Genomic DNA, 27068 nt, shown 5'->3' with positions numbered 1-27068 from the left:
CCTTTAGAGATGTGACAAGTGAAAAAAAGGCTACAAATGCACATCCACAAACTTGTGTGCACACACAGACTCTGTGTATGTTTGTGTGTTCTGTAACATTCTACACCAAACAGTTTTCAGTGGTCAGCGTGATCTTCAAGGCATGGCTCGGGGGGGAAGAGACACGGGAGGACGGGGAGAAGGGGCCAGTAGTTAAACTGGGGAGATGGGTCTTTATCTTTCCCTTTCGGCATCTCTGTGTTTTTTGAAATTTTGCAACAGATATGCTATGCAAATTTTGTCATAAAAAAATCAGTAAAGAAAAAGTAGTATATAAAATACTAGACAGATTATACTGAGCACTGCTTATCAGTAAGGTGATGCAGGAAAACCGTAATGAAATGAGATTGCCTTGCATCAAGTAGCATTAGATGATAGGAAAAGGAAGTCATTTATATCCTTATTCATTTATGCATAGCCTATATGTATATTTTTTAAAGAGTGCAACCATAACATCTAAGAGAATTCAAAAGTGAGGAAATAACACAGAGGGTATAAGCAAAATAAGTGAAACTGAGTTGAACTGGTTTATGAATGTATTTCCTGGAGGTCTAGCATATTTGCTAGAATTGGGCCACAGATAGGATTCTAAGATGTATATAAAGCAGAGTAGATAAAGAAACATAATTCACAGTGTTCATTACATAAAAACATGTCTATTTTGGGGAAGCTGTAGTAGTCATTTTGCATTGAGCTGAGGGCAGACTGGATAACTGCTGAAGCTTCATTCAAGTCCCTCTCAGTTACCAAACTTAACTGTAGCAAGGTTCCATTTGGAAATTAAGACACTAGCCAGGTTGTTTAAAGACATAAATTACTTGAGAAGTTACTCATGTGGAATACCTCAATCCTCAAGGATAAATGGGGCATTAATGTATTTTGTGCAGAATCACACATATAGGAATGTATTTTGATATTGTAGTATTTCAACTTTGTAATGACTCCTGTCTTCAATTTACCACCTGTGTTGTAGGTTATGTCTACAAATTTTGATTAATGGTAGTGTTTACAAGCTATTTTGTATTATTTTTGCAAGAGTAAGAAGGTATTCAAGACATTTAGACATAATTGTTATCAACTTGAAAGCAGAACCGTTAATAATCATGTACTTCATTACTGAATACTATAAGGACTATTTCTGGTAGAATAAAAGATTAAATTCTGCTTATACCCTCATTGGGAATTTCCATTCCTATTGATGACAAGGTGATCAGTGAATCATGATCTATTAATCAGTTCTGAGATGTATGTTGGGCCTTTACTCTGTGCTTAGCGTGGTGTTAGGAACTGTAGGAGGAGGGATGGGGAGAGGGAGATGTAAGAAGTGGCCTCTACCCTGGGTTGCTTACACAGAGAGCAGATACATTCGAATAGCATTGAAAGCCCTGTTGGGACAGGTGGAGGATGGGGTTGGCACACTACACATCAAAGTGTGGAGATGATTATAGTATAACTGAAATCTACATGGCTCTTTAATGTTTACAAAATACTTGCCCATATGTTTGATCCTTCCAGAATCCATGTATTTAGAAGAAACCACAAGATTTCTCTTATAGTCTCTTGCATATGTGATAAATGATAGCTATATATCAGATCCTCTACAAGCTCTTTTACAATGTTTTAGGCATACAGCAGAGTGATTCAGTTATACATATATATACATATATATATATATTTTTTTCTTTTTCAGACGTATTACCTTAATTAAAGTTAACCCAAATGATGATCAGAGAGGCTGATATTGTCTGGTCCATCTTGAGCCCAGTGCTGTACAACCCTGTGCTTTCCATCTTCTGTGGTTTGGTTAAATGACTCAATAAAGACCCTCCTTTTCTTGCTTAAGCTAAAATTGATTTTTCTTTATTTGGAACTGAAAGAGCTCTGATCGATAGAGCTTTGTAAGTTTAAAATAATGCAACAGATATAAAATGGCTTCTTCTGTTTCCTGAACAAGCAAACATTTTGAATTAGACTTTACAATGATGGGTTGATGGGTTAAGATCATTGGTTTTCAAAACGTGAAAAATAGCCTCTTAAAAAACTAGGTGAGGCTTTCCTGGTGGCGCAATGGTTAAGAATCCGCCTGCCAATGCAGGGGACACGGGTTTGAGCCCTGATCTGGGAAGATCCCCCATGCCGCAGGGCAGCTAAGCCCGTGAGCCACAACTACTGAGCCCGCGTGCTGCAACTACTGAAGCCCGTGCGCTTAGAGCCCATGCTCTGCAACAAGAGAAGCCACCACAATGAGAAGCCCATGCATCACAACGAAGAGTAGCCCCTGCTCGCCACAACTAGAGAAAGCCCACACGCAGCAACGAAGACCCAGCACAGCCAAAAATAAATAAATAAAATAAATTAATTAAAAAAAAAACCTAGGTTAAAAATATCAAATGTCAGCTAATAATATTCTTTTATTTTTAGAACGTCAGTAAAATTATTCTAATAATAATTACAGAGGTTATATTCTTTGTGAAAAATAAAATAATGAACATATTTGGAATTAAAACTGGTGGCATTTTAAATTTATATATAAATGTCAAAATTAATTTTCTTCCTTTTGATGTTTTTGAATAAAATATAGAGACCTCATAAATAAATACAATTTTCTGTTTATAAAGTAATGTAGCTTCTTTTTGTTGTTATCTTGATCTTTGTTTATGATGTTTAGTCACCTCTGGTAAATGGAGTTAAAGCACTTGAGTCCTTAGGTCATACATAAAATCATTAACATTAATTATTAGCCACATTCTGGGCTTTTATAAAATGAAGAGTGAAGGAATTAATAAAATTGTGATTGTATATGACCACTGTGCTTTCTAAATAAAAAGATACTTGGATGTTATATTTGTAAAAATAATACAAAAGATGCTTTCCAAGAAACTTTTGTTTTCAGAGAAAGTATGTAAAGTACCTGGGAACCTTTTTTTGTATTACTTTGGAAACTAGGTAAATGCCGAGGTTCTTTGCAGAAAATAGGATAGACCGGACAGCTTGGGTCTGAATATCCCAAGAGATTCCTCAAGAAACCCACTGCCCCTATTGTGTTGCAGCTGGCCTGATTTTCCTGTTTATTTTATCTCCTGATTCTTGAAGGCTTCTGAATGTTCATCATCTGATCTAAAGCTACATACATCACATTGCAGACATTAAATGGTAACTCTCTAAGGCATTTTAATCAACGTTAAACACAATGGCTGCCATTTCACCATAAGAAAAACAAATGTAATAGTTGCAACTCTAGAACATAAGGAGTGAAGCAAATATGAAGTTAAAATGAAGTATTTCTCACTTAGAACAGTATTTTATCAGTTTATATTCTTAGAAGTTTAGGTTACAAACTGGGATACAGTTCTTTGAAAGACTCTTTTGTTAAAAAACAATTTTATAAAAGATCTTAAACTAAAAAATATGTGAACTTCTAATTTTAATTGTATCTGAGAATGAAATTCAAAATATATCAGAGTAATAGTTCTAATCACATGTATACTTTCTCCCAGTAAGTCAGTTGAACATGTTTTCTTCTCCAAAAGATAGCTCTAGAAAGATTTTTAAAAATCCGCTGTGGCATTCCATTTTTTCTCCTAGCGCCACACCAGTTTCTGGCATCCTTACCCCCCTTTCTAGTTCTACTTAGGCCTTACCTCTGGCACAGACCATTGCAGTACACCTTTAGCTGATTTCCCTACCTTGTAAACTCTCCTTATTCAAATTATCCTCTTCTCTGCTGCCAGATTAATACTGGTAAAACACATTTTCCTTGATCAATATCCAATATCGGTATCTGTCAAACTATTTTTTCTACCCTAAATTTAATTGGAAAAGCTGGCTCCTCCGTTAAACCAGCCATGATTGATTTCTGCCGTCATTGAACTTCTAGCTCATAGATACATGGCCGTTTTCCATGACCACATTGTGTCATAGTGATTTTTGTGTATGCCATATTCTTTTCAGTTGTAAGCACATCAGCACATAACTGAGCTGCTGTGCTGGAAAATGCCCAGCTCAGTGCTTGTTCCATCAAAAGCAGTCAATACATTTTTATTGAAATTCTAAGGTTGTGTATTCTAGATCAGCAGGATATAGACAGGTTCTACAAAAATAATCTGTATCTTTCTACCTAAAACTGAGTTTATCTTACAAAAAAATTTTTTTTATTAAAGAATCTTTTCAAACAGTCAATTTTGAATAAATAGAATTGTAAGAATACGAAGGAATTCCCAAAACAGATTCCAACTGATTGTCACCTGCTGTTTTTTTAATGTTAATATCCTCATCATTTTGTCAAATTTGTAATGAATAACTTTCTAATGATCAAAGAGGAACAGGTTTCTACTTCATGCAGAGACAGAACGTCGAGTCTCTTAATATTATTATTTATGGATCCCACGCCCTGTATTGTTTCTCACTTTGGTTGGTGCCTAATCCTTGAAGTCGATTCCACTCCACCTTATCTCAGTTCTAAGGTTCCCTCCTCAGGTTGCTAACTCTGTCTTGCCATCCATCCAGGTCCCTCGATGAATGAAAATCAAAAACAAAAATAACTTAAAAAACAAATTAAGAATTGTTAAAAAGACATTAAAAGCAGACAAGGAAGACATAGGATGTGTTTCATAGTGAATAATTGGGAGACTAATTCAAAGACAATAAATACGAGGGGACTCGAGAGGCCCATTTACAAGTAGCTAAAGCAAGGGCTGTGTTTATCCACTCTACTAGAAGACTGTATACCAAATGTTTTAGCAGTCATTAACTTTGATTAAAAAATAAATATAGTAATTTTGAGAGACAGAAGATTAGCAGTGCAAGAAGTGTGTTTCAGGCCTCTGCATAATTCTTTTAACTTCCTACCATAGACTCCTCTCCAGGTCTGTCATGATCCCGGATTAGTGCACATTAGTGCCCACTACCATTTTTTAACAGAAGTCTCATTTTTAAGACGTTTAAGTTGGTATGGTTTGGCACGACCAAGCATATTTTCATTTTATTCATGTCTATTCTTCTACTATTTTTTCCATTTTAAATTTATTACTAATCCTACAAATTGAAACAAGTTTCTTAACCTCCTGATGGGGAAAGGCAGTAAAACAAAACTTAACATGTCATGTAATTTTAAGATTTAATTCAGCATCTGTTGCAAGGAATGGTCGTTTAAGATCTTTATGATTGTTTATGATTATAGATTTACATGGAGTAGACATTATTGGCTGCATATCCTCAAACAGCCTCCCATCCTTTCTTATGGATGAACCAACCTAGAAGCTAAAATTTCTGATATTTACTTTCCTGTGCTTGGTTACAAGTGTGTTCTAGTCGTGAGAACCAATTCTCTTTAGAAGCTTCTAGAAAGTTTGTGGGGATTTTTTCCTAGGAGAAAATGAAATACTCTTCTAGCTACATTTGTGTGTTTTTAGGTAAATAGGGGCAGTCATTTTGTGACTGTGAAGGAATAACCTAAGACAAAAGCCAACATGCTGAGGATGAGAGAGCAGAAGAATTGAAAGCACTAGGGTCTTTGATGACATCTATGTGTTTGTATTTACCAACCTGGGAAACATTGCCTTCAGATTTCTTGTTAATGTGAGATGATAAGCCCCTATTATGCAAGCCACTTTTAGTCAGTCTGTTACTTGCATTCGCAAAGCATCCTAAGTAAGACAAACTGAGTCCAAGTTTGGCAACTCTAAGATGGCAGCATACAAACGTGCGTAGGAAACAGTATTTCTAACTTCCTAGATTCTGAGTTCAGCCTTGTTTCCTGGGTTTTTTTGTTTGGATTCTGCTGTTCTGACTGGGTGTAGGTGACTTGTCTGTCCTTCTCTGCCACAAGTGACTTGTGTGGTCTAAATCTTTTCAGTATTTGTGCTTGTTATTTCCTCTAGGATCCTCTCATCCCACTACATGATAACTAGACAAGATTTTAAAGCATTAAATTTCAATTTATATGCAAAGAAAGTTTTTTTGAACTTGTGTAAGTAAAGCATGATTTTACTTAATGATGTATTGGTATTTCTTGCTAGATGTCTAACAGCTTTGGGAATAAGAGTTGCTCTGGCACTGTCATTGTACACAGTGGTAATTTAGAAGGAATCTGCTTTATAATAATAAATCCAAGGTGAGAATCAGCCCTATATAGTAGGAAGTTTAAACATGTCCGTAAGAGTCACATCAACTTACCATAGAATTCTGACTCTGCCACTTTGATTGACATATAGATTTGGGTAAATTATTTTGCTACATTAGTCCAGATGTGGACATGTTGAATTGCTACCACTCTGAGAATGTTATTTTGGGAAGTAAATGAGATGCTATATTTAAAGCACTAGTCATTGCCAGGCACACACTAGATGCCAAATATATGGTATATAAACTCTTCAGAGCTCCCTGAAAATGAGACTGAGGTGAGAATTTTAGTTACTCTGTTAACCCATTGATTCTGTTTATTCCATACCCATAGACTGTATGACCCTCTACACGTGTCTTGCTGTCTTACCATTGATCATAAGACATCCTTGGGAGACAGAATTTAAATCCATTTCTTTCAGTGTAAGACATAACATAAAGTATCAGTAATTGACTTTACTATAGGAATACAGAGTTCATGCAGGTTAAAGCAAAAATCAGATACCCAGATTGAACACATAATTGGAAACATCAGAGCATGTAGTCTGTGTCAAGTCAAGAAATAAGAGGTTAAGTCAGAGAGATATGGTTTGGATTCTGAGATAGTGGAATTTCTCAGATATTTTGATCTCATAGTGGTGAAAGAGAAAATTATGAGCACCCTAGAAGATCTGTGATAAAAAGTTTAGATAGATGTTTGATAGCGTGTGTGAAGTAGCACTGCTAATTATAACTTATCTAGTTTTAAGAAATATCTGTATAACTCTTCGACCTACATTATTACAATCACTCAGGACCTATATTCTTTTCTTCCTTTGCAACCCCAATTTTAGTTCCACTATACCATAAAAAAAACCTGTTTCTCACATCAGTAAAAAATGAATAAATTAAAAACAGAAATATTTTATGTAATAAATATATCTCCTGTCTACCTTCCAGACAAAGATATGTTCATTCATATGGTATTTGTAATAGAGTGTAAAAGTCTCCTGAACTTGCCATTATAAGACCCAGGGTTAGATATTTAATGTGTCTCTTACCAGCTGTTTGATCTGGGGAATTTTTTTTTTTTTTTTGCGGTACGTGGGCCTCTTACTCTTGTGGCCTCTCCCGCTGCGGAGCACAGGCTCCGGACACGCAGGCTCAGCGGCCATGGCTCACGGGCCCAGCCGCTCCACGGCATGTGGGATCTTCCCAGACCGGGGCACGAACCCGTGTCCTCTGCATCGGCAGGCGGACTCTCAACCACTGCGCCACCAGGGAAGCCCTGATCTGGGGAATATTTAAAACCTACATGGATCTCCGCATATTCATGTATAAATAGTATTACCTGCTTCAGACAATGGCTGTATTAAACAAGAACATATGTGAAAGCACCTAGTTATACAGAGCCTGACACAAAATAGGCGCACAGTAGATGTTTAGTGAATCACACATTATTCTTAAATTTAGTGTTTATCATGTCTCACCTTTGTTTTCCCCAGCCTTGCAGAGAAACAGAATATTTATCCTGTAAAAATATGTTAGCCCTTATAGTAACTCTGCTTTCATTTATCTCATCATATAGTAAAGTTAACCTCAGGGGTAGGAAATTTGTTTTACTATTTTCTCTTCTTCCTTCGTCCATAAGTTTTCTCTGTATTCCTGTCCACCCCCCATTGAATCTCTGTCTGTGAGCTTCAGCTTTGGCCTGCCTCCCCATATGTCTATGTATTTTTCTTGCTAAAGAAATTGTGTGGAATGAATACTAATTGGGTAGTAAATATACTTCTAGTAACAGCATTATGGAACTCAACATATAACAGTATGAGAATACAGATGGCTTGAGCATTGTGAGATATCATCGCTTCCGTGGGTTCGTGTGTGTAGTGCAGGGTATGCAGCACAACGATAAAGCTGGAAAATTAAAATGGATATTTCTGCTATAGGTCTACCAAATGAGAATGCATTTCTGCTAATGCAAAGGATTGCAAAGCAATTGCCATCGCTACTCTAGGATTCAGAGTCTTGGAATCATGCCTGGAAATAATGCATTGGAAGGGTTATATGAGACTATGACCAAAATGAATTATCGCCACATTATTGGCAAATTCAGTGAGAAATTGGTTTTGTTTGAACTTTAAAGGAAGTATAGCAGTAGTTCAGATGGCCTCTATAGAGTGTCTTTTTTTCATTCATTCAGGTATTTAGAAAGTTGTTCTGTCTCTGATTCACTTTCCTTCCCTTCTTCTTTCCTAATAGTATACATTTAGATTTCAGCTAATTCAATTTCTCTAAATCTAACCAATGTTGCAATATGTACGGTTTACATATGCAAATTGATGATTACCTAAAATAATATTAATAATGTATATAATATGAAAAAAACACTGAAAATATGTATTACATTATCATTAATACCATTAAGAAAGATATTTTAGTGTTCTTGCACTATATTTCTGGCATCATACCAGGTGATTTAGAATTTCCAGAATATGACAAAAATAATTCTGTTTTCAATAGATAAAGTAGAAACTTTCAGATTCAGATTTATTTGTTATCAAATTACTGTTTTTAATCTTAATATTTAAAATATGTAATTGTTTATTGGTTTATGATGAATAATATTCAAGCATTAAGTACATACATATAGTATGTACATAATACAGTTAAATTACACATAGTTATACTATATTTTTGATCAATTTCTAGTTAGTATTTTGAATTAGAAGAATAATTGTGATATGGAATAACTAGATAGAAGAAACTAGTTGACCATGCAAATTTTGTAGTGACTCTCTAATATTAAAAAAGCAGTGTTTGTTTAATCACTATATAAATATATACATTATCTAAATTATCTAAATATCTAAATATATACATTATCTACATATATGCAATTATATATTTTTTCTCAATTGCAAAAATCAGTGCATCTGTGGACTAAGATGTATCACTATCATTTTCTTTAACTCTCTTCAATTTAGAATGTTTTACTTAATATAAAAGAAATAGAAGGTATGAGAACATGAGATTTCTTTTCTAATGGAAAGATATTTTCTGTTTAGTAGGTATATTTGGACTTATTAAACTTTCAGAAGGAATTGTTCTTCCATAATCCAAACCCAGCAGAAGCAAGGGTAGAATTCCTCCATGTTTCGGGAGCTCCAACTTCACTATTCAAAAAGATTTCCAATTCAGTCTGAAGCTCCATCTGTCTCACAGCTGAAGATCATTAAGCTTCAGCAACATTCCCCTCTCTCAGTTCCTGATTTCTCCCAAGCAAGGACGAGGTTTTACCTTTCCTTGTAGCAAATCACTCAGTTAGTAAATGAGTATATGCACTCATTTAAACTGCGAAATGCAGTGACTCTTTTTAGCTTAAAACAAAAGCAGCACTAGTGTCTTAACTACTGACCTTATATTTTGGTTAATGATTTCTGAATTTAAATTTTTTTAAGAACTAGTTTTCTACTGATTTTTTTCTAACAGTTTATGATCTAAAAAACATACATTGCAAAGGAAAGACACATTGTTGTTTTACTTTACCTGGCCATCATTGGCATAGAAGTGATCAAAGACATTCACAACAATTCAGTCACTTTGTTGGACTGCTGAGTGAGCACATTTGTGTAATGTTAAGGGAATGAGTTGGGCTGCATATTGTCACATACGGTTTGCATTATGAGAACAGAATGTTAATATATAAAAAAAAAAAAAGCACTGGGGAACATGAGAAAACTCCAGATTTGTTTCTCTGTGAAAGGACGTTTTGATTTCACCTCCACCAAGACAGGACTTCTTTGTAATGGTGTATATACTGCATTTTTATCATTAAGTAATGATTATCTGCTTATGATTCTGTTAGATGAGTTAAGTGGATAAATTCCAGCACTTAAAATGTGCTTATACTTTGCCAATATTTCCATAATTAAAAAAATGCTTATTTTAATTTAGGCTTCTTATTCTCCATATTAATATTATTCTCAATATTAATACCATAACTGAGAGCACAATGTTTGTAAAGTGTTCTTTGCTCTACACTTTGTAAAGAAGTTCACTGGGAAATGTACATCTTACCTCTCTTCTCAGTTATTTTTTTATCTTTGATATTCCTTCTAGGGTGTACTAGGAGAAAGGAATAAAATTTAAATTGCATCAAGGCATTTCAAATGCACTGAAGCACTTGGTTTCTATGCAAGATAGAAATGTATGTCATAACATACAGTAAGTTAAAGTTTTAATCTAAAAGCAAAGATGGATGGACCTCAATTTATGCTTTTAAATATTATGTTTAGAATACAATATTTCTCTAATGAGTAGAGTAAATTTAAAAAAAATAAAGATGTGTAGAATTAAGATGAATGTTTTTGTAATTATTTGAGTATTTTTATAATTTTGGACCATTAAAAGTAAGTATACACACTACAATATTTAATATATTCTAATACTCACATTTAGCTTTCTAAATAAAAGAAGGCTATGGACCAACCATTCTTGTTATTCCCAGACAAACTTGTTCTCTGTCTGGTTGTCACTAAATCTGAAGCTTAGGCTTTCGTGACTCCTCTTTTTATATGTTAAGAATAACAAAAGGAAAGCAAGCACCAAATGCAGAAGCAAGTGTGTGTTTCTGCAGAGAAATCGCAAAATCAGGAGGCTTTTCACCTCCAGGTCACTGGACTGAAAGCAGAGCTAGCTGACCAGGTTGTGCCTGACAGCAGTTTTATGATACAAGAATGCAAAATAAGGAGATGAACTCACATCACATGGTTCAAGTCTCCTTGTTAGATATTAAAAATGCCAAGGACTAGAAAGAGACTGTTTTTCCCTAACATATTTATAAACTTTTCAAACCCACCTTGCTTAAAAGTATTTTCTCATTTTATCTTCTGCAGTTCTCACCAACTAAGATTTTTATAGTCCAACTCCGAACTCTTCTACGCTTAAGTAGATCAAGAGGCTGAAACAAACACACAAAAACTCACATGCTGATTAGTCTGACTTTATGTTTAGACTGAAGTCCTCATCAGGTCATTACAAAAGCCCAGAAATTCAACTGCTTTGTCTCTTCAATTTGCTCTTTTCTTCGAGATGACTATTTTCTGACCCCTCTTCTCCTCTTCTTTTCCCTTCTTTAATCCTTACATCCCTTCATCTTCCTCACTCAGAGGTAAGAACCTGCTTTTTATTTAACTGATAAAATACATGCAATTAGATGAGAAATTCCATATTTTTCTCACCACTAAATCTACTGAACTACCAAGGATTTTTATATGTTCCAATGACTCAGCCTTCCTTTCTGTTATGAGTGAACTACCTCTCCTTTTATCTAAGGACAGTCACTTCATTTGTGGATTCAACCATATTCCTTTATGAATGCCTGTTCAAGGAATTTGTTCCTGCATTTATCCCTTCTCTTTTCTGTATCATCAATTTTCTCCCGTTAAAGATACGTTCCCATCAGCCTAAATACACATGCAGTAGTACCCAATTAATATCTATTCCTTGAGTTCGTCACCCTTAAGTCCTGCCTTATTTCTTGCTTCCCTTTATAGAAGAATTCCATGAGTTTCTCCACTTGCTTTCTCTGCTCCCTCACTTCTTCTCTCATGAACCAACACCAATCAAGCTGTCTTAGCCCCTTCACCCCTGAAACTACAATGCAAAAGTCACTGATAGTCTCCATGTTGTGAAACTGATAGCCATTTCTCAGATTTCCCCTTTGTAGACATGTCAGTATTATTTAATCTTCTCTTAATGAAAATTTCTTCATTTGGATGCCAGAAATGCACAATTTCTTGGTTTTCATTTGACTTCAGGGGCTGTTTCTTAACCATCTCCCAGCTTAATCTTATTCTGCCTAATTTATAAAATCTGGCATGCCTGTGGGCTCAATTATCATTTCTCCATTTGTACACACTTCCTAGCTGACCTCATCATCTATAAACTGGTTACTTCACAAATTATATTTCTACTCCTACCCTGCCTGCCAGTCCCAGACTCCTATATCTAACCATTCACTCAGCTTCTTAGATGTCTAATAGATATCTCAGAACTAACATATCTGAAACAAGTCTTGAATTCCATTTTCCAACCTTTGTTTCCGCAAGTGTCCCTTTCTCAATAAATGTACTATGATTTACTCATCTAAAAAGAGAAAAGAAAGTTGTCCTTGAATTCCCTTTCTCTTACTTTCCATATCCATCCATCAATTAGACTGGCTAGCTCTCTCTTTGAAATATAAATAAAAAAATATTGCAAAGGGTCTGAAGACATGACACAGTGGAAAAAGTAACCAGAATTTCAAGAACTTTGTGGCAAAAGTTAAAAGAGAAATCTATAACTAATGATTTCCATCTCTTGGTGGAATGAGGATGTTAATGATGCTCAAGAATTAGAAAGAACTAGGATTAAAGTAGAACAAAGAACACAAGTGTAGGGAGTGGGAAGATGTTCCTGTTCCTCTGAGATAAGAGAGAAGATGAAGAGAATAGGCAGAGATTGATATCTGGGTATTTGGATCTCAACCTTAAAGTGGGTAATCACCATTGCCCAATTGACTAATGGAGATAGAAAAAATTGAGGGGGTATGAACGGGCTGACATCAATCATCTCAGCCCAGTCTAGATGCCTCCGTTGTATGGAAGATAATTTTTTCCAATCTTAAATGAGCTTCGGCATTTTCCTGTACTGAAGGGCAGGGGTGCTGACGTCACCCCATAAATGTACCACAAGACTCCATGTACCCTGGGTGACTGAATAAAGAAAAATGGCATGGTAATGCCAGCCTTATACCAAGATTTATATATTGATAGCAGGTGCAAGGTATTGAAATAATCATACTCCTTAGGGCTGTTCAAAGTCACTGTCTTTCCTCTGATTTGTTACCTTTTATGCACATTTTTTATCCCTTTCCCCCTCTTCAGCATACTCAGCTGTTTCATGTACATATTTTTTTGTTTGTATTTATTCTTTTAAAATTGGAATTGTTTTGTATATAAGCATTGTTTAATTTGGGGATTATCTGGTTCACCGTCTTGTTTGTTGTAATCAGCATTGTTTCTAAGATCCACTCATTTTGTTATGCACACATTTAATCATCATTTTCAATTGACCATTCTACAGAGTACTCCTTGATGTACCCCTGCCACATTTTGCCTGTCTCTTCTACTGGTGATAGACAATCAGAATGCCTCCAGCCCCTTACCACCTCAAACATTAATGAGATTTCTCACAGAAGTCCTTTGTGGACCTGTGAGAATTTCTTTGGGATGAATACTCAGGAACAGAGTTTCTGAGTTATAGGGTATGTGAACATTAAATTTGTTTAAGCACTATAGATTGTTCTTCAAATGAGCCACGCTATTTATAAATTGTCCCTATTAGTGCCTGAAGGTTACTATATCCTAGTTTTCTTCAACTCTCCTTGCATGTTAGAATTACCAGGAGGGTTCTTTAAAAATATTCAAGTCAGGAGCCTATATTCTGATTGATATAGACAGAGTGAATTTTTGACATGTAATAGTTTTTAATCTTCCCAGGTGATTCTAATGAGCATGTAAATATGAGAACCATTGTTATAACCTCTCAAAATCACCAATACTTGGCATTATACAATTTTCTAACTTTGCCAATCAAATTAATATAAAGTAATATGGTTTAAATTTGAATTTTGGTGATTACTAATAAGTTTGAGCATCCGTTTATATGCTTCTTAGCCTTTTGGGTTGTTCAACAAATTGATAGTTCTTATTGTTTGTCCATTTTTGTGGGGAGCAGTCACTGACTTTTTAAAATTGATTTTTAGGAAAGCCTTTTTATATTTTAGATATTAGTTATTATCAGATTTAGAGAGAGAACATATCTTTTCTCAGAATTGTCATTTGTTGATTACCTCTTTCATGGTTACCTTTTCTGAAATTAAATCTTTAATTATGATGTAATCAAATTTATTTCTATTTTTGCATTTTTTTTTCAAGAAATTCTTTTCTTGCTCTAGGTCAAAATGATATTCTTTTTGTATTTTCTTATATTTTATAGGCTTTTTTTCTTACTCATAAAGTTATTAATGCATTTGGATCCCAACTTTGTGTAGTGTTAGGGATAAAATGTTTTTTTCCCCCCCTCCATATGAGCCAAATTTCTGAATACCATCTGTTAAAGAGCATATCCTTGGATTTATGATGTCCTCTTAATCATATATTAAGATTCTACCCTTAATCAGAATTAAGATCCCATCTTTCAGGGATATTTATGAACTCTTTATTCCAATCCACTTCTTGGATTTCCTGCCAATGTTATTACTGTTTTTATTACAATAATTTTACAATATATATGTTTTTATATCACTTAGGATTTCTTTTTAAACTTTTTTAAAGGGTAATTTAATTATTTCTAAACATTTATTATATCATATAAATATTAGAATAAGTTTAGACAGATGCTAAAACATATGGAGGAAATTTTATGTGGACATTTATATGGAAGAATAAATAATTTTAGAATAAGTTTACAGTAAATTACTCTCTTTTATATGCAATGCATTTTCACAAGTTACTAAATCCAGTTGGAAATTTTGATTATATGTTTTGGATATATAAATTATTTGGGAAATAATTGATATTTTTATAACATTAAGTTATGTTGCTCAGAGCAAGAAATATATCCATTTGTGTAAATTATCTTTGTTTATATACAAGTTTAAACTGTTTTCTCCATAGAAATTGTAAGAATTTTTTATATTAATTTCCAAGATACTTTATAGTTTTATTCCTATAGTGAATAATATTTCATTTTTGATCATGCTAGCTATTATAGGTATAGAGTAATACTATTCATTTTTATAAGTTGATTTTGTATATGGTAATTTTGCTGAACTCTCAGTATTAATTCTAATAGGTATTCTGCAGACTTTAAAAGATGGGTAGTCATATCATCTGTAATTAATATTAGTTTTATCTCATCCCTTCCATTCATCACACTCATATCTTTTTCTTTCCTGCTATGGCAGGAGCAAGTACCTTTGGTACCATGGTACAAGGTTTATTTTGCTCCCAGGCTTAAAAGTATCTTAATATTCTCCATTAAGTGTGATAAATGGTGAAGATTACCAAGTGAAGAAGATTGTCATCCTTTCTAGTTTGTTAAGGGATACTTTTTTTCTTTTTAATTCTGTAAAAGTTTTTTCAAACTGAAAAAAGTTTATTGTGCATTTATTGAGTTAATTACATCTTTTCTCAATCAGCCTGTTAATGTGCTTAATTATATTGGCAAATTTTCTTATATTGAACAATCCTTGCATCCTTGGCATAAACCTCATATTATCATGATTATTATATTTCTTTATTTTTTTTAATTTTATTTATTTATTTTTTTGATGTGAGTGGACCATTTTTAAAGTCTTTATTGAACTTGTTACAATATTGCTTCCGTTTTATGTTTCGGTTTTTTGACCATGAGGCATGTGTGATCTTAGCTCCCGGACCAGGGATCAAACCTGCTCCCCTTGCATTGGAAGGCAAAGTCTTCACCACTGGACTGCCAGGGAAGTCCCACATGCTTATTTTAAATACACTATCTCACAGTAGCTGTGAAGAGTTGAATTGTGTCCTATCAAAATTCATATGTTGAAATCCTAACCCCCCATTACCTCAGAATACTAAAAAAGTATGTTTTCAGTGGTAATAACTCTGAGGCATTGTTTGTCTTCAATGTAGTTATTACTCCCTCACATTATATTATATTATAGTTACTCCATATAACATTCATAGTTCAAAGTTCTTTTCTTTCAGTATACCTTGAAAATATTGCTTACTTGTCTTTTTTGCGTCCTTTGTTACTGTTATGAAGTTTATTATTAATTTGGCTGCCTGCATGTATTGTATATTTTGTCTTGCATTTACTATTCTAAATTTTAGAATAGTCTAAATATGTAAATAGTATAATATGCTTAAGTAAATAGTATAATATGCTTAAGTCTGAAACTTTCAATTTGACATTTTTCATAATCAATTTTAATTCTGTGAAAATCCACTTCATAATTTTTTTTAACTATCTTTTTTCTCTCTTTTTATTTTTCTTTCTGGTATTCCCAGGATCTAGATTTTGGCACTTTTATTTCTATCCTCTAACTCTCTCAGTATTTCTTTGATATATCTCTTCAGTCTTTTCATAGTCCCCTAGGAGGGTTTCTCCATTTAATCTTTGTGCTCAGTAATTCATCTATAAATTTTACCTATTTTGCAACTTAGTCCATTTTTATGGCTTTTTACAATTTCAGGCATTATGCTTTCATACTGATATTTTCCATTTGGTTCACTTATTAATGACTTCTTACTCTTTTCTCACTTACAAATATTTCCTCCTTTGTCCTTAGGTAGATACTATCTCCATTTCCTTCTATTCTTAGAATTTTGTTTCTATGAAAAGTTTAACCTAGATAAAGAATATTTGCCTTATTAGAGTAAATTTTTTCTTCATGTTTTTGATATTGGAACAATCACAGTGTTTGCTGGACTCCAGTCTGAAAATATATGTGGCTTTATCAAATTATTCATTAATTTATATTGTTTCAGCAAATATATTATTTCAATAGATTTCTTCCTGTTTAACAAAGGAAATAGTTCTTTTGTCAGAGAGTCATCATGGCTATTATCATTATAAGCTTGTTTATAATGTTTTCTTTGATGAAAAAGTAAGTGCATTGTCTTTATTTGCATAATTTATCACAGTCCTGTACTATGTATGTAATAAGGTAAGATTGTAGCTTTGTTAATTGGATTACTAAACAATCTTAGAAATTTTCCTAACAAAATATCTTCAAATTAGTTGTACATTTTCAACAGATTTTGGGAGCTAAGATATATGTTTGTATTACGATAAAATGTATATTGTTTTAGAAAACAACTTGTTAATTCACTTTGTAATTAAACAGATATTTACTCTGGGTATGAACTAGATGCTGCTAGGGATGCAAAAATAACAAAATTTAAAAAACTAAGATACATTTACTTTTCTAGGATTGCAAAATGATTTTGCAATTCATTTGATGCTGAAATGAAAGCACCCATGAGTGCAAGAGAATGAGAGGGCTAGCTCCATTTGAGTGGATATATTCAAACGAAAGTTTGCAAATTAATTCAATGAGGTAGATTGATGTTAGTTGCCAGAACTCCTTGTGAGTATGGTTAAATGGAGTGTCAAATAAAAAATAAATCCAGATTTAGATAAGGAGAGACCTTATTTGAAAATATTAGTGCAATAAGGGGAGTGGATGATTGTGGTAGGGAGAATATGCCAAGCATAGGATCATCTCAGGCATCTCAAAGGCTAGGCAGAAAAGGGCTTTTCTCTTATAAGGAGGAGTAACCAAGGCTGGAAAGAATGGGATGTGGGTGGGAAGGTAGGATGAGTGAGGATGGTACAACTGGGGACAATAGACCAGAGAATGTTTTACTGTGAGGTCAGCCTCTTCTTAGAGGAGACTATGAAGGAAGGGTTGAGGCTGCTAGGCTGAGAGTGGGTCAGAGGAGCCTGGGGGAAGGAGAGAAGCTTAGCTAAAGTTTGGTCAAATCAAGGTAGCAGGTCTTTTGTCCAGATTGGTCAGTGGCACAAACAGTTCAGCTAATCATTAATGAAGCAAAGAATGGGAATTTGGAGGGTCAAAGTCTGGCCTTGTCCTGGATAAACAGGGGAGTGCCCTAAATCTTATCTAAGTCTTGTAGGGAAGGGTGGTTCTTTGTAGCAAGCCATTTCCAGAACACAGAGGGATGGGGGATTTCCTTAACCTTTGTTATTTTCCAGGGTCGCAGGGCTAGGGTAAAGTTCAACATGGTCAAGATGGTGATGAAGGTAAAGAGATTTCTGAGGAGAAATGTTTTGGCAGCTAGATGGGAAAGGCTGGTTGAAAGCCCACAGGAAGGAAACCAGCAGATTTAAGATTGCCATAGTCCCACTAAAGTTAAAAATAGGAAGTTTTGATTGTAGTCACAGAGGCAGAATGCATTATTAACTGTGGTCAAAGCAGTATAGGAAGTTTTGATTGTAGTCACAGAGGCAGAATGCATTATTAACTGTGGTCAAAGCAGTATTGCGTGTAGGCAAGTGTAGTGCCTCTAAGAGTAACAGTAATGCCTCTAACAGTAAGGAAAGCGTAATTTTCGAGTGGAGATATTTGGAGGCTCTGTTTTGGAGGATTAGATTTCCTGCCCATCAATTCCCTCCTAACTAAGCCACTAACATTGTGAGGTGCTCTAGATATCAGGTGAAAAGATGTGAGAAGTTTCTTCCAGGGCTGATTTAAGAACTGGTAAAAGGAATAATTTCCCTCTGTCTGTCTGTCTTAAAACAAAACTGTATAAAGTGATTAAAATGGCAAATCTATGCACATTTATAAATTCCTGATTGTTAGAACTTAATGTAAAGATAAAAACTGCTTACCATACAAAATGTCAAAAAAAAGATCATATTAAAGCAAGACATTTAAATGAAAAAAATCCTTTCAAGTGAAATACCCTAATAAAAGGAAGAAAATTTGAAACTGAAGTAAAAATTTTTATATTGTTGCTTTGTCTGTAGAGATCAACTGAATCTTAAAACAATATATATTTCACAAATTCTAGTCTTAAAATCCATTGTCTTGAGTCCTAGACTATAATAGCATTAAATGAGCAGTCAAGCTGTTTTATTCTAGTCTTTCAAAGGAATTCAGACAGTTTTGCCAAAGATAATGTTACCTCAGTAATGGGATCCCACAAGTTCTCACTCACAGTTAGGATATGGATATCAAAGTGTTTGGTGAAATGACGAAAACAGCAGGTCTAAAAAGATAATTCTTTTGTGTACAATCAAAATAAAAAGGAGAGACAGTGTATTGTGAGTTTTAAAAAAAGAGGAGAATGTTCAGTAGAATTTGTACAAAGAACTTCAAAGTCTAACCTTTAAAATGAAGCTAAACCTAGGTTACCTTTAGGTCCACATATAGGAGAGCCATGTGTATTCTTTTGTAAATAATGTTTGTTTCAATATTTTGTCTTTAAAAATATTTCTCTTAGCATAATTTATTTATTGTGATTATTTCATTTTAGAGAAAGGTAACTGACCTCCCATTAAGAACATAAGATAACCCAGGGAGAGAAATAGTTCATCGATCGTTGGTTGAAGTTCTCATGAAAAATCTCGATCTAGTTATTGAAATATACTGCTATAAGCCTGCCAAAGTATAGCTCAGAATTTTATAGACACTTGTGGAAGTATATTGGGATACTCATCATACCCCTGGGATTGCTCAGGTGGTTTGAGATTTCCGCTACATCTCCTTCCCTGGAGCTTTCTCTCTTTTGGTTGAAAGGGCACAACCTTATTCTGGAGGGGGTGAGTGGTGGCGGCACCACCAGGCTGATACTCAGTCCCTGCACGGAGTTCTGTGGTATCCCAGCTTTGCCATAATTATTGTCCGGATACTACTGCACAATGCTTAGCTCTGGAAATGACTTTTGAATATACTTCATTCAAATCCTCTTACAATAGAAAATGTTATTGTTAGAATAAAGTGGTTCAAATTTCATAGCTTTCAGTGTCAGTAAGAATAGGCTGTATGTGCCCATTTTTCTTTTTGATTCATTGTAGCCTTTATTTTGACTTCGCTTTTGGCATTGGAAGAAATTCAGGCCCTTTTTATTTTGTTGCATAGACCTGGTATTTCTGGACCTTATATGTCAAGGTTTTCTCATATATAAGCCATTCTGAAGAGTTGGCCACATTATCAAGAGCTAAAGCTGTCCTTAGACCTTCCTCCCCTCCTAGTCAAGGGTGTTGCACAAGAGTCTAGGTGGGAGCCTCAGGGAGGGCCAGTGGATGGCTCCCAGAAGGCGATTAGCAGTGTGGCTAGGAGCCCTCTGCTCTAATCAGCATGTGCCACACGTGCTCTGCCCTACAACCTGAAACCCTTCCCCCCGCCTCACCTTTAGCCTTTGCCCATTTGGGAAGTGACTGTTCACATACACTCTGAAGCTGCCCCTCTGTACGAAACAGCCATTCCATGCCTCCTCCTCTCTCTTTCAGGGGTATCTACCTCTTTTATAGGGCTCCTCCCTATCCATGGAGCCCCATACCCAGTCTTGCCTACCTGTCAAAGATGATAAGTTCATTGAAGGCAGGGACCATGTGCTACTTATTTTTACTTTTCCACTCCTATAATGCTTGTCGAATAATGTGGTCTTGAAATGTATCTTTTGGAAGGGCGAAGGATTTTTTTATGAGTGTTAAGAGATACGGGTCAGTATTATGAAAATAACGATAAGCATTTATATCCCAAGTTAAGGAATTTCAGAAAATACTAATGCTGCTATTTCTTAGTAAATTATAAATGTATAGCCTCTTAAACACGTATCATGTGACTTCTCCTTCTGTGAAATGTCTCAGTTTGTGCACTGGTTAGTTTTCTTGGCTGCACTCAGTAATGATCTACAAAAGCAAAGAGCCCTTTGTAAATTACAGTCCTACAGTACAATGAAGAAGAATATTATAAGATGTCTTACAATTGGGAGTTTTAAGCAGAGAACCTTTACAATAGACACTAATTAGATCCTTAAGAGTGTCAAAAATGAACTGAGTTCTCCCAGGAGGATTTTGGAAGTTGCCTTTACCATGGCAAGCAATGAAGTTGCAATTGTTAGCAACTGCTTTAGAGTATTTAGCAACGTGGAGGAGTTAATGCAGGATCTAAAATTGTCTGACATCATGTCAGGATTACCTTCCTGGATTATATATTCAAAAAGCACACAAAAGTTTTGAGAGTAAGAAAATGCATCTTATATGCATTCACACGAGAAAGAACTTTTTTTTTAACTTCACCTAATTTACCATCCTGCAAAGAACTAAACCTAATGATTAGTCTTCATTATTTTAACATCATCTCTGATCTCTTAGTGAACAGGATTTTAAGGTGATGTATGACATATTAATGTGAACCATGTTTTAATCAATACTGAGGGTTTTTTTCTTTTAACCTTGAAAGAATTCAAGGAAAATTTGATATTAAATGTACTTATAAGGATAAAAATGAAATTCAAAGCCAGATGCTTTACAGCTTTTAATATTCATACCATATAGAGTTCCTTTAGTCATAACAGTGTGACAGTTTTTTAAAACAAGAGCTTGGACAGCAGGTTGCAAAGCAGGAAACTGCCATTCATTAAAAAGTCACCCTAGGGGCTTCCCTGGTGGCGCAGTGGTTGAGAGTCCGCCTGCCGATGCAGGGGACACGGGTTCGTGCCCCGGTCCGGGAGGATCCCGCATGCCGCGGAGCGGCTGGGCCCGTGAGCCACGGCTGCTGAGCCTGCGCGTCTGGAGCCTGTGCTCCGCAACGGGAGAGGCCATAATAGTGAGAGGCCCGCGTACCGCAAAAAAAAAAAAAAAAAAAAAAAAAAAGTCACCCTAAACTTCTTCTAAACTAAATTATAAATATCTGTGGATTTCCTTTGGTAAATAGTTTTCAAACTTGGATATGCTGGATTTATTTTAGAAAAATGATTGTTGGCTTCAAACTTGTTTTAAAATGAGGCCTAAAAAGGTTAAATTTATAGAGTAAATGAATACCAAGTGGCCTCATGGTGTTTTGTCAATGGGATTACTGATTTTTACTTAAAATATGGGATTAAAAGAATTCATCTAATGGCATCTGCTATTAATATTTATAATGTATTTAAAAATTTTTATTTGGAGATTTAAAACTCCCAATTGGCTTTAAACTTGGAGTGGTAATATTTCAATACATTATGAATAATTTATGAATTATGAGTTTTTTCCTTGATCACGTTTAAATATTCCATTTGTATTTTGAATATAGCCAGACTTACTTGCCTCTGGATCCTTAAGAAAGATAAAAGCAAAAATGTATATAGTTTTTTATAAAGAAATTCAAAATGGGCCTTAGGAAAAAAAAATCACTCTTACCGTTCCCCGTATATAATTAGATTATCTGTTTCTTCTTGATCAAGCTTTGATCTTTTGCATACTTTAAAGATGTTGCTCCTCTGTCTTCTAGTTTGCAGGGTTTCAGATGTGAAAACTGCTGCCATCCTAATCTTTGTTCCTCCGTACTTGTCTTTTTCTCTGGCTGCTTTTAAGATTTTCTCTTTGTTCTTAAAATTGAGCAATGATTGTGATGTGTCATGGTGTTGTTTTCTTTTTGTTTCTCATATTTGGGCTTTAAGCTTGTTGAATCTCTGGGTTTATATTTTTCATCATTTGAAAAATTCTCAGCCTTTATTTCTTGAAATATTTTTCTCTCTCCTCTCCTTCAGGGACTATTGAACCACTTGAGGCTTTTCCATAATTCAGTGATCCTCTGTCTCTCCCTCCCTCCCTCCCTCCCTCCTTCCTTCCTTCCTTCCTCCTTTCCTCCTTCTCTTCCTTTCTCCCTTCCTCCCTTTCTCCCTCCCTCCCTTCCTTCCTTCCTCCTTTCCTCCTTCCCTTCCTTTCTCCCTCCCTCCCTCCCTCCGTTTCTTCCTTCCTGCCTGCCAGCTAGACTTTCCTATGTTGCATTATAATTTCTATGTCTGTGTCTTCAATTTCACTACTCTTTTATTCTGCAATGTCTTACCTGCCGTTAATCTCATATAGTATATTTTTTACTTTATACATTGTGGTTTTCATTTCTAGAAGTTCTATTTGGGTGTTTTTTTGTATCTATTTAATCTATCTCCTAGCTTCTTGAGCATATGGAACATATCTAAATGTCCTTGCCTACCACTACCATCATCCAGGTCATTTGTAGATCAGTCTTGATTAATTTTTCTTCCCATTGTGGATTGTATTTTTCTGCTTCTTTGCATGTGATATATATATATATATATATATATATGGCCACCCCCACACACACACACACACATTTTATTGCATACCAAGTATTGTGAATTTTACCATGTTGGGTGCTAATTAACCTTAAAATCCTTTTGAGCATAGTTTGGGATATAGAGAAGTTACTTGGAAATAGTTTGATTCTTTTGGGTCTTGTTTTTAACGATTTGTCAGGTGAGGCCAAAGCAGCATTTATTCTAGCCTTAATTTTTCCCCACTGATAAGATGAGACTCTTCTTAGTAATCAAACTGAAGTTCTGTGAATTCAAAATTTTCCTTCCTTGCTGTTTGTTCTTGTGTGAGCTACAGGCACTGTTCTCTCTAAATTTTGTGGGTGGCTCTATCCTCAGTCTTGGATCATTATCATTACTCAGTTCGATTGTAAGAAGGATTTTTTACAGGTATCTTTAGTGCTTTCGGTAGAGTTCTTTCCTCTCCAGTGCTCTTGACTGCAAAATAGGCATCTTCATTTCACCACATTCTCAGCAATATCTCCAAAACTCAGGGAGATTGCTGGGGTTCAACTGAGTTGCACCTCCCTGGACCATAGTCTGGAAACCTTCTCCATGCATTAAGCCAGGGAAGTCATAGGGCTTACCTTATTTGTTTTTCGTCTCTCATGGATCACTGTCCTTTGTTGCCTGATGTCTAATGTCTTAACAGTCATTGTTTCATACCTCTTGTTTCATTTTTTAGGTGTTTCAGATGGTAAGAGAAATATAGCCTCTGTTACTCTGTCTTGGCCAGAAGCAAAAGTGTCTAAATAAATCTACATAGCTGAATTTAATATATGGAAAGGTGTCAACATAAATTTCTGAGGAAGGTTTGGATTATTTATTGAATGATAGTGGTTCTTTTTCATTGGGATATCAGTGTATGTTTTCATACCATATAGCACTGTTAATCTTAAAGAGTTTTATATTTTAAAAACAGGATTATAAAAAGTATAGCACATGCAAATACACACAGAGACACACAATATTCAATAGTCAATCCCGGGGAATGTGAAGTTGAATGAGTGTTGTCATATAACTGATGGCCATGTAAATTGTTACAACCCCTTTATGTTTAGTTAAAAAAAAAAAAAAGAAAACCTAAATAGTAATACTTTATATCTAGTGATTTTTACTCTGGGGTGCTATTTTATGGGAAAAATGAATAAAAGCTAATTTTTATGTAAATTATTCCCTTTGTATATATTTAGCTAAAATTTAGAAATAATAGTTGTTTAATGATAGGGCAATGATGCATCCATGTGTATATAGTCACCAAAACAATCTTTACGAAAAGTTTATCCAAACAGAAAGATTTATATTATATTGTAAATGGAAGTAAAATCCGTTTATATAGAACTTATATTTCTTAGCTTATTAATGTGTTAAGTTGATAATGACATATATCTTATTATGTCAACTGTAGAGTGCATTAAAACATGTATTTTTGTTGTTTTTAAATTTATTTATTTATTTAATTTATTTTTGGCTGCGTTGGGTCTTTCCTTTCTGCGTTCGTGCTTTCTCTAGTTGCGGAGAGCGGGGGTTACTCTTCATTGTGGTGGGTGGGCTTCTCATTGCGTTGGCTTCTCTTGTTGTGGAGCACGGGCTCTAGGCACGCAGGCATCCATAGTTGTGGCTCGCGGGCTCTAGAGTGCAGGCTCAGGAGTTGTGGCGCACAGGCTTCATTGCTCCCCGGCATGTGGGAACTTTCCGGACCAGGGCTTGAACCCTTGTCCCCTGCATTGGCAGGCGGATTCTTAACCACTGCACCACCAGGGAAGCCCAAAACATGTATTGTTATACATTAAATAGGTGTAAGTATATTGAATGCCGACTTAGTGCCATGCACTGTACTATATATGTGGGCATAGAGAGGGGAAGTAAGATCTCTTTTACAAAGAAGTGTAGAGTGCCATAGGATCAAATAAATAGGCTAAAGAATGGTGTTTGGAAAGTGAAATTATTGGTTTTTAGTTACATTACAAGAATGGCTTATCTGATATTCATTGACATTTATATCTACATGTTTTGTGAGCAGGCAACAATCCTTCTGGTGTTTTAGAGTCATAGAATTGTACTGTTATTTTATATTCTTCTTATTTGGCCTACTGAACTTTATACAATTATTCTAAGGTTTATTACTTTCTGTCTATATGTCCCCAAAGAGTTTATATTATATTGTTCTTAATTTAAAAAGCACAATATTATTTAATTTCATGGATTTTAAAATTATATAGTATTAAATGCCATTATATTTTATGGTCTGCTATTGTTGAAAATGTCTACCTAAAAGTGATGAGATTTGGGTAGTGAAGAGGCATACTGAATTTGATCTTTTGATTAATAGACATCATGGTATTGGTCTCTTTATTCTTCCAGAGAAATTGAATCTTAACATTTGGATACATTATATTCCTTTTCTGCTAGTTTTTGATCTTCACTTATTCCTTGAGGATATGATCAATTAATAATCATGTCTGTTATGTTCTAGGTGAAGAGTAACTCTTGGGAGAATACAGAATATATTTTGTCCTTATTGTATTTCTTTGCATCTTGCAGAGTGCCTGGAACTGGAGATCAATAAATTATTTCTGAGTGAATGAATAAATTAATTGTAGAAAATGAAGTCATTTTAATTGTTATATATATATATAATAGTAATATCTTTCATACTATAGAAAATAAACCATGTTATATTGTTAATATACATGGAATAATTATCTTGGCATTCTAATTCTTAAAATGTATTCTCTACCTATCTTGTATTAATAGCATATATCATGAGAAGATGAGTAAAGTATGGGGTGAATAACAGATTGATATTATTGTGTCATTATCTAAGTCTACTAAACAGTACCTAGTAATATTTTATAATTCAGTTAACTATTTTAATTTTTCTTGGGAGTAGAAGTGCAAGGACAGAGATAGCAGTAATGTCACTGCAATAACAACTTTATGATAAAGATTAATTTCTCTGCTGTGCTTCAATTGCTATGTAGATTTATGGAGAGTGTACGGACTGAATGTTTGTGTCCCTTGCAAATTCATATGTTGAAGCCCTCTCCCCCAGAGTGCTGGTATTTGGAGATAGAGCCTTTAGGAGCTAATTAGGTTTAGATGAGGTCACAAAGGTGGGGCCCCAGTGATGGGATTAGTGTCCTCATGAGAACAAGAAGAGATAAGAGTGCCCTCTCTCTTTTCTGCCATGTGAGGAGACAGCCAGAAGGTGGCTGTTTACAAGCCAGGATGAAGGTCCTCATTAGAACCCTACCATGCTGGCACCCTAAAGTATGACTCTCAAACTTCCAGCCTCTAGAACTGTGAGGAATAAATTTCTGTTGTTTAAGCCACCCAGTTGATGGCAGTCTGAGCAAACCAAAATAAAAATTGTACTGAGAAGCAGGGTGCTGCTGTAACAAACACCTAAAAATGTAGAAACAGGTTTGGAATTGGGTAATGGGGGGAAGCTAGAAGAGTTTTAAAGTGCATGCTAGAAGAAACCAAGAGTATTTTGAAGGGATTACTAAAGATGATTCTGGTGAGAGGAGAGCTGGAGAGGAAGTTTCCATCTTCTTAGAGAATACATAGATAATCATGAACAGAATGTTGTAGAAATCTGAATGGTAAAGGCCATTCTGATAAGGTCTCGGAAAAGTGGAACATGTTTTTTGAAACATGAAAAGGTGATCATTGTAATAAAGTGGCAAAAAACTTGGCCAACTTGTATTTGTGTTCTAGTGTTTTGTGGAGGGTAAAACTTGCAATCTATAAAATTGGATGTTAGCTGAGGGGATTTCTAAGCAAAATGTTGAAGGAGGGGCTTGGTTCCTTCTAATTGATTATAGTAAAATGTGAGAAGGAAATGAATTTGTTAAGCAGAAAGTAATCAGTACTTAAAAGATTTGGAAAATTCTCAGCCAATCCATATAGCAGAGAACACCAAAGGTATGGCCAAATAGCCCTTTGATGAGATTAGTATCTATGTGAATTGCAGACCTAATCAGCTACTCTAGCAAAACTTTGCCAGTTTCAACTGAAGAAGAGGGAGATGGGATGAAATGAAGAACAGCT

The 27068-nt window shown here is 34.9% G+C and overlaps 1 protein-coding gene across 5 annotated transcripts in view; it reads left to right on the top strand.

Annotated features, from left to right (window-relative positions):
• The window catches only part of GULP1 (GULP PTB domain containing engulfment adaptor 1), a 260971-nt gene that overhangs the window by 135842 nt on the left and 98061 nt on the right, over nt 1–27068 (top strand). The window lies entirely within an intron of this gene.

This window comes from Globicephala melas, chromosome 7, assembly GCF_963455315.2.
Source record: "Globicephala melas chromosome 7, mGloMel1.2, whole genome shotgun sequence".
Classification (NCBI taxonomy): Eukaryota; Metazoa; Chordata; class Mammalia; order Artiodactyla; family Delphinidae; genus Globicephala; species Globicephala melas.
Note: the sequence above shows the minus strand (reverse complement) of the source record. Positions and strands in the feature narration are given on the sequence as shown.